The sequence below is a fragment of the Pongo pygmaeus genome, chromosome 22 (assembly GCF_028885625.2).
Source record: "Pongo pygmaeus isolate AG05252 chromosome 22, NHGRI_mPonPyg2-v2.0_pri, whole genome shotgun sequence".
In the NCBI taxonomy this organism is placed as follows: domain Eukaryota; kingdom Metazoa; phylum Chordata; class Mammalia; order Primates; family Hominidae; genus Pongo; species Pongo pygmaeus.
In genome coordinates this window covers 10,745,674-10,762,011 of record NC_072395.2, presented here as the reverse complement: position 1 = coordinate 10,762,011, position 16,338 = coordinate 10,745,674, and positions in this window count along the sequence as shown.

The window sequence follows — 16,338 nt, the reverse complement described above, 5'->3', positions numbered from 1 at the left end:
AACCTTTTTGTGATGTGTGCATTCATCTCAAAGAGTTGAACCATTCTTTTGGTTGAGCAGTTTGTAGACCATTTTTTCTAGAATCTGCAATGGGATATTTGTGAGCATGTTGAGGTCTATGGTGAAAAATTAAATATCTTAAAATAAAAACTAGAAAGAAGCTTATTCAGAAACTGCACTGTGTTGTGTGCATTCATCTCACAGAGGTAAAAGTTTCTTTTCATTGAGCATGTTTGAAACTCTGTTCTTCTCGTGTCAGCAAAGGAATAGTTGTGAGTGCTTTGAGGCCAATGGTGAAAAATGAAATATCTTCACATGAAAACTGGACAAAAGCTTTCTGAGAAACTACTTTGTGATGTGTGCATTCATCTCACAGAGTTGAAACTTTGTTTTCAATGAGCAGTTTGGGAACAGTCTTTTTGTAGGATTGGCAAAGGGACATTTGTGAGTGCTTTGAGGCCTAAGATAAGCAAGAAAATATCTTCACATAAGAACTAGACAGAAGCATTCTGAGAAACCCCTTTGTGATGTGTGCATTCATCTCACAGAATGGAACTTTTCTTTTGATTGAGCAGTTAGGAAGAAGTATTTTTCTAGAATCTGCAAATGGATATTTGTGAGTGCTTTTTGCCCTGTGGTGAAAAACAAAATATCCAAAAATAAAATCTAGACAGAATGTTTCTGAGAAACTTCTTTGTGATGTGCACATTCATCTTACAGAGTTGAAATTTTCTTTTGGTTGGGCATTTTGGAGACAGTCTTTTTGTAGAATCTGCCAAGAGATATATTTGAACACTTTGAGGCAGATGGTGAAAAATGAAATATCTTCACCTAAAAATTAGACAGAAGATCTCTGAGAAACTACATTGTGATGTGTGCATTCATCTCACAGATTTGAACCTTTCTTTTGAATGAGGAGTTGGAAAACAGTCTTTTTGTTGAATCTGCAAGGGATAATTTCGAGTGGTTTGATGTGTATGGTGAAAAAGGAAATGTCCACAAATAAAATATAGACAGAAGCTCTCTGAGAAACTTCTGTGATGTGCGCATTCATATCACAGAGTTGAAGATTTCTTTTGATTGAGCAGTTTGGATACCATCTTTTTGTAGAATCTGCAAAGTGATATTTGTGAACACTTTGAGGCTTATGGTGAAAAAGGAAATATTTTCACATAAAAATTAGACAGAAGTTTTCTGAGTAACTTCTTTATGATGTGTGCATTCATCTTACAGAGTTGAACTTTGCTTTCATTGAGCAGTTTGGAAACAGTCTTTATGGAGAATCTGCAAAGAGACAATTGTGATAATTTTTTTGCCTATGGTGAAAAAGGAAATGTCTTCACATAAAAACTATACAGAAGCTTTCTGAGAAACTTCTTTGTGATGTGTGCATTCATCACACAGATTTGAAGGTTTCCTTTGATTGAGCAGTTTGGAAACAGTCTTTTTGGAGAACCTGCAAGGGGATATTTTTGAGCTGTTTGCAGTGTATGGAGAGAAAGGAAATATATTCACATAAACACTAGACAGAAGCTTTCTGAAAAACTTCTTTGTGATGTGTACATTCAACTCACAGTGTTGAATCTTTCTTTTTATTGAGCAGTTTGGAAACAGTGTTTTTGTAGAATATGCAAAGGGATATTTTTCCTCCATTTTTGCCCTATGGTGAAAAAGGAAGTGTCTTCCCATAAAAACTAGACAAAACGAATCTCAGAAACTTCTCTGTGATGTGTGCATTCATCTCACAGAGTTGGAACTTTTCTTTGATTTAGAAGGTTGGAAACAGTCTTTTCATAGAATCTGCAAGGGACATTTGTGACTGCTTTGAGACCAATATTGAAAATGGAAATATCTTCACATAAAAACTAGACAGAAGCTTTCTGAAAAACTTCTTTGTCATGTGTGCATTCATCTCATAGAGTTGACCCTTTCTTTTGATTGAGCAGTTTGGAAACGCCTTTTTGTGGTATCTGCAAAGTGATATTTTTGAACGCTTTGAGGCTTACAGTGAAAAAGGAAATACCCTCACATAAAAACTAGACAGAAGCTTTCTGAGAAACTTCCTTGTGATGTGTGCATTCATCCTACAGAGTTGAACCTTTGTTTTGATTGAGCTGTTTGGAAACAGTCATTTGGTAGATTCCACAAAGGGACGTTTGTGATCTCATTGAGGCCTGTGGTGAAAAAGGAAATATCTTCATATAAAAACTAGACAGAAGCTTCCTGAGGAACTTCTTTGTTATGTGTGCATTCATCTCACAGAGTTGAACCTTTGTTTTAATTGAGCATTTTGGAAACACTCTTTTTGTATAATCGGCAAAGGGAAATTTTTCAGTGCTTTGATGCCTATTGTGAAAAAGGAATTATATTCACATAAAAAGTAGATAGAAGTTTTCTGAGAATCTTCTTTGTGATGTGTGCATTCAACTCAAAGAGTTGAACCTTTCTTTTGATTGAGCAGTTTGGAAAAAATCTTTTTGTAGAATCTGCATATTGATATTTGTGGGCCCATTGAGGCCTACGGTGAAAGAGGAAATATCTTCACATAAAAACTAGACTGAAGCTTTCTGAGAAATTTCTTTGTGATGTGTGCATTCACCTCACAGATTTGAATCTTTGTTTTAATTGAGCAGTTTGGAAACATTCTTTTTGCATAATCGGCAAAGGGAAATTTGTCTGCGCTTTGATGCCTATTGTGAAAAAGGAAATAAATTCACATAAAAAGTAGACAGAAGTTTTCTGAGAATCTTCTTTGTGATGAGTGAATTCAACTCAAAGAGTTGTATGTTTCTTTTGATTGAGCAGTTTGGAAACAGTCTTTTTATAGAAACTACAAAGGGATATTTGTGAATGGTTTGAGGCTTATGGTGAAAAATGAAATACCTACTCGATAAAACTAGACAGAGCTTTCTTAGAAACTACTTTGTCATGTGTGAATTCATCTCACAGCGTTGAACCTTTCTTTTGATTGAGAAATTTGGAAACAGTCTTGTTGTAGAATCTGAGTAGGGACATTTATGAGCACTTTGTGACCTATGGTGAAAAAGGAAATACCTTCACATAAAAACTAGACAGAAGCTTTCTGAGAAACTTCTTTTTGATGTGTGCATTCATCTCACAGAGATGAACCCTTGTTTTGATGCAGCAGTTTGAAAACTGTCTTTTTGTAAAATCTGCAAAGGGATATTTGTTAGTGTTTTGAGGCTTATGGGGAAAAAGGAAATATCTTCACATAAAAGCTAGACGGAATCTTTCTGAGAAACTTCTTTTTGATGTGTGCATTCATCACACGGAGTTGAACATTTCTTTTGATTGAGCAGTTTGGAGACCGTCTTTTTGGAGAATCTGCAAAGGGATATTTGTGAGAGGTTTGAGGCCCATGGTGACAAAGGAAATATATTCACATAAACACTAGAGAGAAGCTTTCTGAGAAGCTACTTTGTGAAGTATTCATTCATCTCAGTGAGTTGAACTGTTCTTTTGATTGAGCAATTTGGAAACAGACATTTTTAAGAATCTGCAAAATGATATTTGTGAATGCTTTGAAGCTTAAAGTGAAAAAGAAGAAATATCTTCACATAAAATTTACACAGAAACTTTCTGAGATACTTCTCTGTGATGTGTTCATTTGTCTCACAGTGTTGAACAGTTCTTTTAACTGAGCAGTTTCAAAACAATCTTTTTTTTGAAACTGAAATGTGATATTTGTGAACGCTTTGAGGCTTATAGTGAAAAAGGAAATATCTTCAAATAAAAACAAGATAGAAACTTTCAGAGAAACTTCCTTGTGATATCTGCATTCATCTCAGAGAGTTGAATCTTTCTTTTCATTGGGAAGTTTGGAGACATTCATTTTGTAGAATCTGCAGAGGGATACATGTAGGCAGTTTGAGGCCTATGTTGAAATAGGAAATATCTTCACATAAAAGCATGACAGAAGCTTTCTCAGAAACTTTTTTGTAATGCGTTCATTCATCTCATGGTGTCAAAAAATTCTTTTGATTGAGCAGTTTTGAAACAGTCTGTTTTTAGAAACTGAAATGTGATATATTTAAACACTTTGAAGCTTATGGTGAAAAAGGAAATATCTTCACATAAAAACAAGACAGAATCTTTCTGAGGAACCTCTTAGAGATGTGTGCATTCATCACACAGAGTTGAAAACCTGTTTTGACTGAGCAGTTTGTAAACAGTCTTTTTGTAGAATCTGCAAAGAGATATTTCTTTTTTTTTTTTTTTTTTTTTTTTTTTTTTTTCTCTTTTTTTTTTTTCTTTTATTATTATTATTATTATACTTTAGGTTTTATGGTACATGTGCACAATGTGCAGGTAAGTTACATATGTATACATGTGCCATGCTGGTGCGCTGCACCCACCAACTCGTCATCTAGCATTAGGTATATCTCCCAGTGCTATCCCTCCCCACTCCCCCCACCCCACAACAGTCCCCAGAGTGTGATGTTCCCCTTCCTGTGTCCATGTGTTCTCATTGTTTAATTCCCACCTATGAGTGAGAATATGCGGTGTTTGGTTTTTTGTTCTTGCGATAGTTTACTGAGAATGATGATTTCCAATTTCATCCATGTCCCTACAAAGGACGTGAACTCATCATTTTTTATGGCTGCATAGTATTCCATGGTGTATATGTGCCACATTTTCTTAATCCAATCTATCATTGTTGGACATTTGGGTTGGTTCCAAGTCTTTGCTATTGTGAATAAGGCCGCAATAAACATACGTGTGCATGTGTCTTTATAGCAGCATGATTTATAGTCCTTTGGGTATATACCCAGTAATGGGATGGCTGGGTCGAATGGAATTTCTAGTTCTAGATCCCTGAGGAATCGCCGCACTGACTTCCACAAGGGTTGAACTAGTTTACAGTCCCACCAACAGTGTAAAAGTGTTCCTATTTCTCCACATCCTCTCCAGCACCTGTTGTTTCCTGACTTTTTAATGATTGCCATTCTAACTGGTGTGAGATGGTATCTCATTGTGGTTTTGATTTGCATTTCTCTGATGGCCAGTGATGGTGAGCATTTTTTCATGTGTTTTTTGGCTGCATAAATGTCTTCTTTTGAGAAGTGTCTGTTCATGTCCTTCGTCCACTTTTTGATGGGGTTGTTTGTTTTTTTCTTGTAAATTTGTTGGAGTTCATTGTAGATTCTGGATATTAGCCCTTTGTCAGATGAGTAGGTTGCGAAAATTTTCTCCCATTTTGTAGGTTGCCTGTTCACTCTGATGGTGGTTTCTTTTGCTGTGCAGAAGCTCTTGAGTTTAATTAGATCCCATTTGTCAATTTTGGCTTTTGTGGCCATTGCTTTTGGTGTTTTAGACATGAAGTCCTTGCCCATGCCTATGTCCTGAATGGTAATGCCTAGGTTTTCTTCTAGGGTTTTTATGGTTTTAGGTCTAACATTTAAGTCTTTAATCCATCTTGAATTGATTTTTGTATAAGGTGTAAGGAAGGGATCCAGTTTCAGCTTTCTACATATGGCTAGCCAGTTTTCCCAGCACCATTTATTAAATAGGGAATCCTTTCCCCATTTCTTGTTTTTGTCAGGTTTGTCAAAGATCAGATACTTGTAGATATGTGGCATTATTTCTGACGGCTCCGTTCTGTTCCATTGATCTATATCTCTGTTTTGGTACCAGTACCATGCTGTTTTGGTTACTGTAGCCTTGTAGTATAGTTTGAAGTCAGGTAGTGTGATGCCTCCAGCTTTGTTCTTTTGGCTTAGGATTGACTTGGCGATGCGGGCTCTTTTTTGGTTCCATATGAACTTTAAAGTAGTTTTTTCCAATTCTGAGAAGAAAGTCATTGGTAGCTTGATGGGGATGGCATTGAATCTGTAAATTACCTTGGGAAGGATGGCCATTTTCATGATATTGATTCTTCCTACCCATGAGCATGGAATGTTCTTCCATTTGTTTGTATCCTCTTTTATTTCCTTGAGCAGTGGTTTGTAGTTCTCCTTGAAGAGGTCTTTCACATCCCTTGTAAGTTGGATTCCTAGGTATTTTATTCTCTTTGAAGCAATTGTGAATGGGAGTTCACTCATGATTTGGCTCTCTGTTTGTCTGTTATTGATGTATAAGAATGCTTGTGATTTTTGCACGTTGATTTTGTATCCTGAGACTTTGCTGAAGTTGCTTATCAGCTTAAGGAGATTTTGGGCTGAGACAATGGGGTTTTCTAGATATACTATCATGTCATCTGCAAACAGGGACAATTTGATTTCCTCTTTTCCTAATTGAATACCTTTGATTTCCTTCTCCTGCCTAATTGCCCTGGCCAGAACTTCCAACACTATGTTGAATAGAAGTGGTGAGAGAGGGCATCCCTGTCTTGTGCCAGTTTTCAAAGGGAATGCTTCCAGTTTTTGCCCATTCAGTATGATATTGGCTGTGGGTTTGTCATAAATAGCTCTTATTATTTTGAGATACGTCCCATCAATTCCTAATTTATTGAGAGTTTTTAGCATGAAGGGTTGTTGAATTTTGTCAAAGGCCTTTTCTGCATCTATTGAGATAATCATGTGGTTTTTGTCTTTCGTTCTGTTTATATGCTGGATTACATTTATTGATTTGCGTATATTGAACCAGCCTTGCATCCCAGGGATGAAGCCCACTTGATCATGGTGGATAAGCTTTTTGATGTGCTGCTGGATTCTGTTTGCCAGTATTTTATTGAGGATTTTTGCATCAATGTTCATCAAGGATATTGGTCTAAAATTCTCTTTTTTTGTTGTGTCTCTGCCAGGCTTTGGTATCAGGATGATGCTGGCCTCATAAAATGAGTTAGGGAGGATTCCCTCTTTTTCTATTGATTGGAATAGTTTCAGAAGGAATGGTACCAGCTCCTCCTTGTACCTCTGGTAGAATTCGGCTGTGAATCCATCTGGACCTGGACTTTTTTTGGTTGGTAAGCTATTGATTATTGCCACAATTTCAGCTCCTGTTATTGGTCTATTCAGAGATTCAACTTCTTCCTGGTTTAGTCTTGGGAGGGTGTATGTGTCGAGGAATTTATCCATTTCTTCTAGATTTTCTAGTTTATTTGCATAGAGGTGTTTGTAATATTCTCTGACGGTAGTTTGTATTTCTGTGGGATCGGTGGTGATATCCCCTTTATCATTTTTTATTGCATCTATTTGATTCTTCTCTCTTTTTTTCTTTATTAATCTTGCTAGCGGTCTATCAATTTTGTTGATCCTTTCAAAAAACCAGCTCCTGGATTCATTTATTTTTTGAAGGGTTTTTTGTGTCTCTATTTCCTTCAGTTCTGCTCTGATTTTAGTTATTTCTTGCCTTCTGCTAGCTTTTGAATGTGTTTGCTCTTGCTTTTCTAGTTCTTTTAATTGTGATGTTAGGGTGTCAATTTTGGATCTTTCCTGCTTTCTCTTGTGGGCATTTAGTGCTATAAATTTCCCTCTACACACTGCTTTGAATGCATCCCAGAGATTCTGGTATGTTGTGTCTTGGTTCTCGTTGGTTTCAAAGAACATCTTTATTTCTGCCTTCATTTCGTTATGTACCCAGTAGTCATTCAGGAGCAGGTTGTTCAGTTTCCACGTAGTTGAGTGGTTTTGAGTGAGATTCTTAATCCTGAGTTCTAGCTTGATTGCACTGTGATCTGAGAGACAGTTTGTTACAATTTCTGTTCTTTTACATTTATTGAGGAGAGCTTTACTTCCAAGTATATGGTCAATTTTGGAATAGGTGTGGTGTGGTGCTGAAAAAAATGTATAGTCTGTTGATTTGGGGTGGAGAGTTCTGTAGATGTCTATTAGGTCCGCTTGGTGCAGAGCTGAGTTCAGTTCCTGGGTATCCTTGTTGACTTTCTGTCTCGTTGATCTGTCTAATGTTGATAGTGGGGTGTTAAAGTCTCCCATTATTAATGTGTGGGAGTCTAAGTCTCTTTGTAGGTCACTCAGGACTTGCTTTATGAATCTGGGTGCTCCTGTATTGGGTGCATATATATTTAGGATAGTTAGCTCTTCTTGTTGAATTAATCCCTTTACCATTATGTAATGGCCTTCTTTGTCTCTTTTGATCTTTGTTGGTTTAAAGTCTGTTTTATCAGAGACTAGGATTGCAACCCCTGCCTTTTTTTGTTTTCCATTTGCTTGGTAGATCTTCCTCCATCCTTTTATTTTGAGCCTATGTGTGTCTCTGCACGTGAGATGGGTTTCCTGAATACAGCACACTGATGGGTCTTGAGTCTTTATCCAGTTTGCCAGTCTGTGTCTTTTAATTGGAGCATTTAGTCCATTTACATTTAAAGTTAATATTGTTATGTGTGAATTTGATCCTGTCATTATGATGTTAGCTGGATATTTTGCTCGTTAGTTGATGCAGTCTCTTCCTAGTCTCGATGTTCTTTACATTTCGGTATGATTTTGCAGTGGCTGGTACCGGTTGTGCCTTTCCATGTTTAGCGCTTCCTTCAGGAGCTCTTTTAGGGCAGGCCTGGTGGTGACAAAATCTCTCAGCATTTGCTTGTCTGTAAAGTATTTTATTTCTCCTTCACTTATGAAGCTTAGTTTGGCAGGATATGAAATTCTGGGTTGAAAATTCTTTTCTTTAAGAATGTTGAATATTGGCCCCCACTCTCTTCTGGCTTGTAGGGTTTCTGCCGAGAGATCCGCTGTTAGTCTGATGGGCTTCCCTTTGATGGTAACCCGACCTTTCTCTCTGGCTGCCCTTAACATTTTTTCCTTCATTTCAACTTTGGTGAATCTGACAATTATGTGTCTTGGAGTTGCTCTTCTCGAGGAGTATCTTTGTGGCGTTCTCTGTATTTCCTGAATCTGAATGTTGGCCTGCCTTGCTAGATTGGGGAAGTTCTCCTGGATAATATCCTGCAGAGTGTTTTCCAACTTGTTTCCATTCTCCCCGTCACTTTCATCTGTACATCACCATCATCAAAGACCAAAAGTAGATAAAACCACAAAGATGGGGAAAAAACAGAGCAGAAAAACTGGAAACTCTAAAAACCAGAGTACCTCTCCTCCTCCAAAGGAACGCAGTTCCTCACCAGCAACGGAACAAGGCTGGACAGAGAATGACTTTGACGAGCTGAGAGAAGAAGGCTTCAGACGATCAAATTACTCCGAGCTACGGGAGGATATTCAAACCAAAGGCAAAGAAGTTGAAAACTTTGAAAAAAATTTAGAAGAATGTATAACTAGAATAACCAATACAGAGAAGTGCTTAAAGGAGCTGATGGAGCTGAAAACCAAGGCTCGAGAACTACGTGAAGAATGCAGAAGCCTCAGGAGCCGATGCGATCAAATGGAAGAAAGGGTATCAGCCCTGGAAGATGAAATGAATGAAATGAAGCGAGAAGGGAAGTTTAGAGAAAAAAGAATAAAAAGAAACGAGCAAAGCCTCCAAGAAATGTGGGACTATGTGAAAAGACCAAATCTACGTCTGATTGGTGTACCTGCAAAGAGATATTTCTGAGATATTTGAGGACTATGGTGAAAAGGAAATACCTTCACATAAAAAATAGAAAGAAGGTTTCTGAGAAACTTCTTTGTGATGTGTGCATTCATCTCACAGAGTTGAACCTTTCTTTTGATTGAGTAGTTTGCAAACACTCTATTCATACAATCTGCAAGTGGATATTAGGAGAGCTTTGAGGCCTATTATGGAAAAGGAAATATCTTCATATAAAAAATACACAGAAGCAGTCTGAGAAACTTCTCTGTGATGTGTGCACTCAAATCACAGAGTTGAACCTTTCTTTTGATTGAGGAGTTTTGAAACACTCTTTTCGTAGAATCTGCAAGTGGATATTTGGAGCTCTTTGAGGCCTACGGAGGAAAAGGAAATATCTTCACATAAAAACTACACGAAGCATTCTCAGAAATTTCTTTGTGATGTGTGCATTCAAATCACAGAGTTGAACCTTTCTCTTGGTTGAGCAGTTTGGAAACACCCTTTTAGTAGAATCTGCAAGCAGATATTTGGAGCGCTTTGAGGCCTATTGTGTAAAAGGAAATATCTTCATATAAAAACTAGATAAAAGCTTTCTCAAAAACTTCTTCGTTATGTGTGCATTCAACTCACAGAATTGAACCTTACTTTTGATAGAGTAGTTGTAAGTCACTCTTTTTGTAGAATCCGCAAGTGGATATTTGGAGGGTTTTGAGGCCTATGCTGGAAAAGGAAATATCTTCACATAAAAGGTAGACAGAAACATTCTCAGAAATTTCTTTCTGATATGTGCATTCAAATTACAGAGTTGAATCTTCCCTTTGATACAACAGTTTTGAAACAATCTTTTTGTAGATTCTGCAAGTGGACATTTGGAGTGCTTTGATGCCTATGCTGGAAAAGGAAACATCTTCAGACAAAAAGCGGACAAACGCATTGTCAGAAATTTCCTTATGATGTGCACATTCAACTCAAAGAGTTGAAACTTCCTTTTGATAGAGTAGATTTGAAACACTCATTTTGTACAATCTGCAAGTGAATATTTGGAGCGCTTTGAGGCCTATCCTGGAAAATGAAATATCATCACATTAAAACAAGACAGAAGCATTCTCAGAAACTAATTTGTGATGTCTGCATTCAACTCACACATTTGAACATTCCTTTTGATAGAGAAGTTTGAAACACTTTTTCTGAAGAATCTGGAAGTGGATATTTGGAGCGCTTTGAGGCCTATGCTGGAAAAGGAAATATCTTCACATAAAAACAAGGCAGAAGAGTTTTCAGAAAGTTCTTAGTGATGTGTGCATTCAACTCACAGATTTGAAGCTTCGTTTAGATAGAGCAGTTTTGTGTTTCAGCATTCTCAGTCATTTCTTTGTGATGTTTGCATTCAACAAACTGAGTTGAACTTCCTTTTTGATAGAGCAGATTTGATATTCACTTTTTGTAGAAACTGCAAGTGGATATTTGGAGCACTTTGAGGCCTATGCTGGAAAAAGGAATATCTTCACATTAAAAATAGACAGAAGCTCTCTCAAAAACTTCTTTGTGATGTGTGCTTTCAACTCACAGAGTTGAACATTCCTTTTAATAGACCAATTTTGAAAAACTCTTTTTGCAGAATCTGCAAGAGTTTCTTTGGAGGTTTTTGAGGCCTATGCTGGAATGGGAAATATCTTCACATAAAAACTAGACAGAAGCATTCCCAGAAACTTCATTGTGATGTGAGCATTCAACTCACAGAGTTGAAACTCCCTCTTGATAGAGCAGTTTTGAAACAATGTTCGTGTAGGACCTGCAAGTGGATATTTGGAGTGATTTGTGGCCTATGCTGGAAAAGGAAATATCTTCACATAAAATTAACACAGAAGCATTCACAGAAATTTCTTTGTGATGCGTACATTCAACTCACAGGGTTGAATCTTCCTGTTGATAGAGCAGTTTTGAACCACTCTTTTTGTAGTATCTAAAGGTGGATATTTGGAGCGATTTGAGGACAATACTGGAAAAGGGAATATCTTCACATAAAAACTAGACAGAGGAGTTCCCAGAAACTTCTTTGTGATGTGTGCATTCAACTCACAGAGTTGAACTTTCCCTTTGACAGAGCAGGTTTGACGCACTCTGCTTTTGGGATCTGCAAGTGGATATTTGTAGTGGTTTGAGGCCTATGTTGGAAAAGGAAATACCTTCACATAAAAAATAAACAGAATTCCCAGAAACTTCTCTGTGATATGTGCATTCAACTCACAGAAGTGAACCTTCTTTTGATAGAGCAGTTCTGAAACACACTTTTTGTGGAATCTGGAAGAGGATATTTGCAGGGCTTTGAGGCCTAATATGGAAAAGGAAATATCTTCACATGAAAACTAGACAGACGCATTCTCAGAAACTACGTTGTGATGTGTGCATTCAACTCACAGAGTGGAAACTTCCTTTTGATAGAGCAGTTTTGAAATACTCTTTTTGTAGAATATGCAAATGGATATCTCAAGTGCTTTAAGGCCTGTTTGGAAAAGGAAATAGCTTCACATAAAAACTAGACAGAAGCATTCTCAGAAACTTCTATGTGATGTGTGCTTTCAACTCACAGGGTTGACCATCCTTTGGATAGAGCAGATTTGAAACACTCTTTTTGCAGAAACTGCAAGTAGATATTTGGAGCGCTTCCAGGTCTATGATGGAAAAGGAAATATTTTCACATGAAAACTAGACAGAAGCATTATCAGAAACTTCTTTGTGATGTGTGCATTCAACTCACAGTTTTGAAACTTTCTTTTGATAGGGCAGTTTGGAAACACTCTTTTTGTACAATCTGCAAGTGGATATTTGGAGCAATTTGAGGCATATGATGGAAAAGGAAATATCTTCACATGAAAACTGCAAAGAAGCATTCTCAGAAACTTCTTTGTGATGTGTGCTTTCAACTCACAGAGTTGAACCTTGCTTTTGACAGAACAGTTTTGAAACACTCTTTTTGTAGAATCTGGAAGTGGATATTTGTAGCGATTTGAGGCCTATGCTGGAAAAGGAAATATCTTCACATAAAAATTACGCAGAAGGATTCTCAGAAACTTCTTTGAGATGCATGCATTCATCTCACAGAGTTGACCTTCCTTTTGATAGATCAGTTTTGAAACACTCTTTTTATAAAGTATGCAAGTGGATATTATGAGCGCTTTGAGGCCTACACTGTAAAGGGAAACATCTTCACATAAAAACTAGACAGAAGCATTCTCAGTAGCTTCTTTGTGATGTGTGCATTCACCTCACAGTGTTGAACCATCCTTTCAATAGAGCAGTTTTGAAACCCTTATTTGTAGAATCTGCAAGTGAATATTTGGAGCACTTTGGGGCCTATGCTGGAAAATGAAATATCTTTATATAAAAAGTAAAAAGAAGCATTCTCAGAAACTTCCTTGTGATGTGTGCATTCAACTCACAGAGTTGAACCTTCCTTTTGACACAGCTGTTTTGAAACACTCTTTTTGTAGAATGTGCCAGTGGATATTTGGAACCCTTTGAGGCCTATGCTGGAAAAGGAAATATCTTCACATAAAAACTGGACAGAAGCATTCTCTGAAATTTCTTTGTGATGTGTGCATTCAACTCAGAGAGTTTAACTTTCCTTTGATAGAGGAGTTTCAAAACCCTCATTTTGTAGTATCTGCAAGAGCACATTCGGAGCAATTAGAGGACTATGCTGGAAAAGGAAATATCTTCACATAAAAATTAAATAGAAGCTTTATCAGAAACTTCTTTGTGATGTTTGCATTCAACTCACAGCGTTGAACCTTCCTTCTGATAGAGTATTTTGTAAACACTCTTTTTGTATTATCTAAGAATGGATAATTGGAGTAATTTGAGGCCTATGCTTGAAGAGGGAATATCTTCACTTGAAAACTCGACAGAAACATTCTCAGAAACTTCTTAGTGATGTGTGATTTGAGCTCACAGTGCTGAAACTTTGTTTTGAGAGAGCAGTCATGAAACACGCATTTTGTAGAATCTGCAAGTGGATATTTGGAGCGATTTGAGGCCTATGCTAGAAAGGGATATACCTTCACATAAACACTAGACAGAAGCAGTGTCAGAAACTATATTGTGGAGTGCACATTCAAGTCACAGAGTTTAACCTTCACTTTGATAGAGCAATTTTAAAACACCCTTTTTGTACAATCTGCAAGTGGATATTTGGAGCGACTTTAGGCCTATGCCAGAAAAGGAAATATATTCACATAAAAAGAAGAGAGAAGGATTCTCAGAAACTTCTTTGTGATATGTGAGTTAATCTCACTGTGTTGAACCTTTCTTTTCATAGAGCCATTTTGAAACACTCCTTTTGTAGAATCTGCAAGTGGATATTTGGAGAGCTTTGAGGCCTATGCTGGAAAGGAAATATTGTCACAGAAAAACTAGACAGAAGCATTCTCAGAAACTACTTTCTGATGTCTGCATTCAACTCAGAGAGTTTAACTTTCCTTTTGAAAGAGCAGTTTGTAATACTCGTTTTGTAGAATCTGCAAGTACATACTTGGGGTGCTTTGTGACATATGTTGAAAAAGGAAATATCTTCACAGAAAAAATAGACAGAAGAGTTCTCAGAAACCCCTTCATGATGTGGGCATTCAACTCAAAGATTTGAACATTCCTTTGGTAGAGCATTTTTGAAACAATCTTTTTGTAGAAACTGCAATTGGATATTTTGAGTGCTTTCAGGCCAGTGATGCAAAATGAAATACCTTCACATAAAAACTAGACAGAAGTATTCTCAGAAACTATACTGCCATGTGTGCATTCAACTCATAGAATTGAACCTTCCTTTTGATAGAGCAGTTTCAAAACACGCTTTTTGCAGAATCTGCAAGTGGATATTTGGAGCAGTTTGAGGTGTGTGTGGGAAACTGAAATATCTTCACGTAAAAACTAGAAAGAAGCCTTCGTAAAAACTACTTTGTAATGTGTGCATTCATCTCAGAGAGTTGAACCTTCCTATTGATAGAGCAGTTTTGAAACACTCTTTTTATAGAATGTGAAAGTAGATATTTGTATCGCTTTGAGGCCTATGGTGGAAAAGTAAATATCTTCAAATAAAAACTAGGCAGAAGCATACTCAGAAACTTCTTCATGCTGTGTGCTTTCAACTCAGAGAGTTGAACCTTCCTTTTGATATAGCAGTTTTGAAACACTCCTTTTGTAGGATCTGCAAGTCGATATTTTGTGTGATTTCAGGTCTATGCTGGAAAAAGAAATAGCTTCACATAAAAACTAGACAGAAGCATTTTCAGAAACTTCCTTGTGATGTGTCCATTCAACTCACAGAGTTTAACTTTCCTTTTGATGGAGCAGTTTTTAAACCCGCTTTTTAAAGAATCTGCAAGTGGATATTTGGAGAGTGTTGAGGCCTATGCTGGAAAAGTAAATATCTTCACATAAAAACTAGACAAAAGCATTCTCAGAAACTTCATTGTGATGTGAGCATTCAACTCACAGAGTTGAAACTCCTTCTTGATAGAGCAGTTTTGAAACTCTGTTCTTGTAGGACCTGCAAGTGGATATTTGGAGTGATTTGTGGCCTATGCTGGAAAAGGAAATATCTTCATATAAAATTTAGACTGAAGCATTCACAGAAATTTCTTTGTGACGTGTACATTCAACTCACAGAGTTGAATCTTCCTTTTGATAGAGCAGTTTTGTAACACTCTTTTTGTAGAATCTGCCAATGGATATTTGGAGCCCTTTGAGGCCTATGCTAGAAAAGGAAATATCTTCACATAAAAACTGGACAGAAGCATTCTCTGAAATTTCTTTGTGATGTGTGCATTCAACTCAGAGAGTTTAACTTTCCTTTGATAGAGGAGTTTCAAAACCCTCATTTTGTAATATCTGCAAGAGCACATTCGGAGCAATTAGAGGACTATGCTGGAAAAGGAAATATCTTCACATAAAAATTAAATAGAAGCTTTATCAGAAACTTCTTTGTGATGTTTGCATTCAACTCACAGCGTTGAACCTTCCTTCTGATAGAGTATTTTGCAAACACTCTTTTTGTAGTGTATAAAAGTGGATAATTGGAGCAATTTGAGGCCTGTGCTTGAAGAGGGAATATCTTCACTTGAAAACTCGACAGAAACATTCTCAGAAACTTCTTAGTGATGTGTGATTTGAACTCAAAGTGCTGAAACTTTCTTTTGAGAGAGCAGTTGTGAAACACGCATTTTGTAGAATCTGCAAGTGGATATTTGGAGCGACTTTAGGCCTGTGCCAGAAAAGGAAATATATTCACATAAAAAGAAGAGAGAAGGATTCTCAGAAACTGCTTTGTGATATGTGAATTCATCTCACTGTGTTGAACATTTCTTTTCATAGAGCCGTTTTGAAACACTCTTTTTGTAGAATCTGCAAGTGGATATTTGGAGAGCTTTGAGGCCTATGCTGGAAAGGAAATATTGTCACAGAAAAACTAGACAGAAGCATTCTCAGAAACTACTTTCTGATGTCTGCATTAAACTCAGAGAATTTAACTTTCCTTTTGAAAAAGCAGTTTCTAATTCTCATTTTGTAGAATCTGCAAGTGCATATTTGGGTGCTTTGTGACATATGTAGAAAAAGGAAATATCTTCACAGAAAAATTAGACAGAAGCCTTCTCAGAAACTCCTTTGTGATGTGGGCATTCAACTCAAAGATTTGAACATTCCTTTGGTAGAGCATTTTTGAAACACTCTTTTTGTGGAAACTGCAATTGGATATTTTGAGCACTTTCAGGCCAGTGCAGCAAAACGAAATACCTTCACATAAAAACTAGACAGAAGTATTCTCAGAAACTATGCTGTCATGTGTGCATTCAACTCATAGAATTGAACCTTCTGGAGCAGTTTCAAAACACGCTTTTT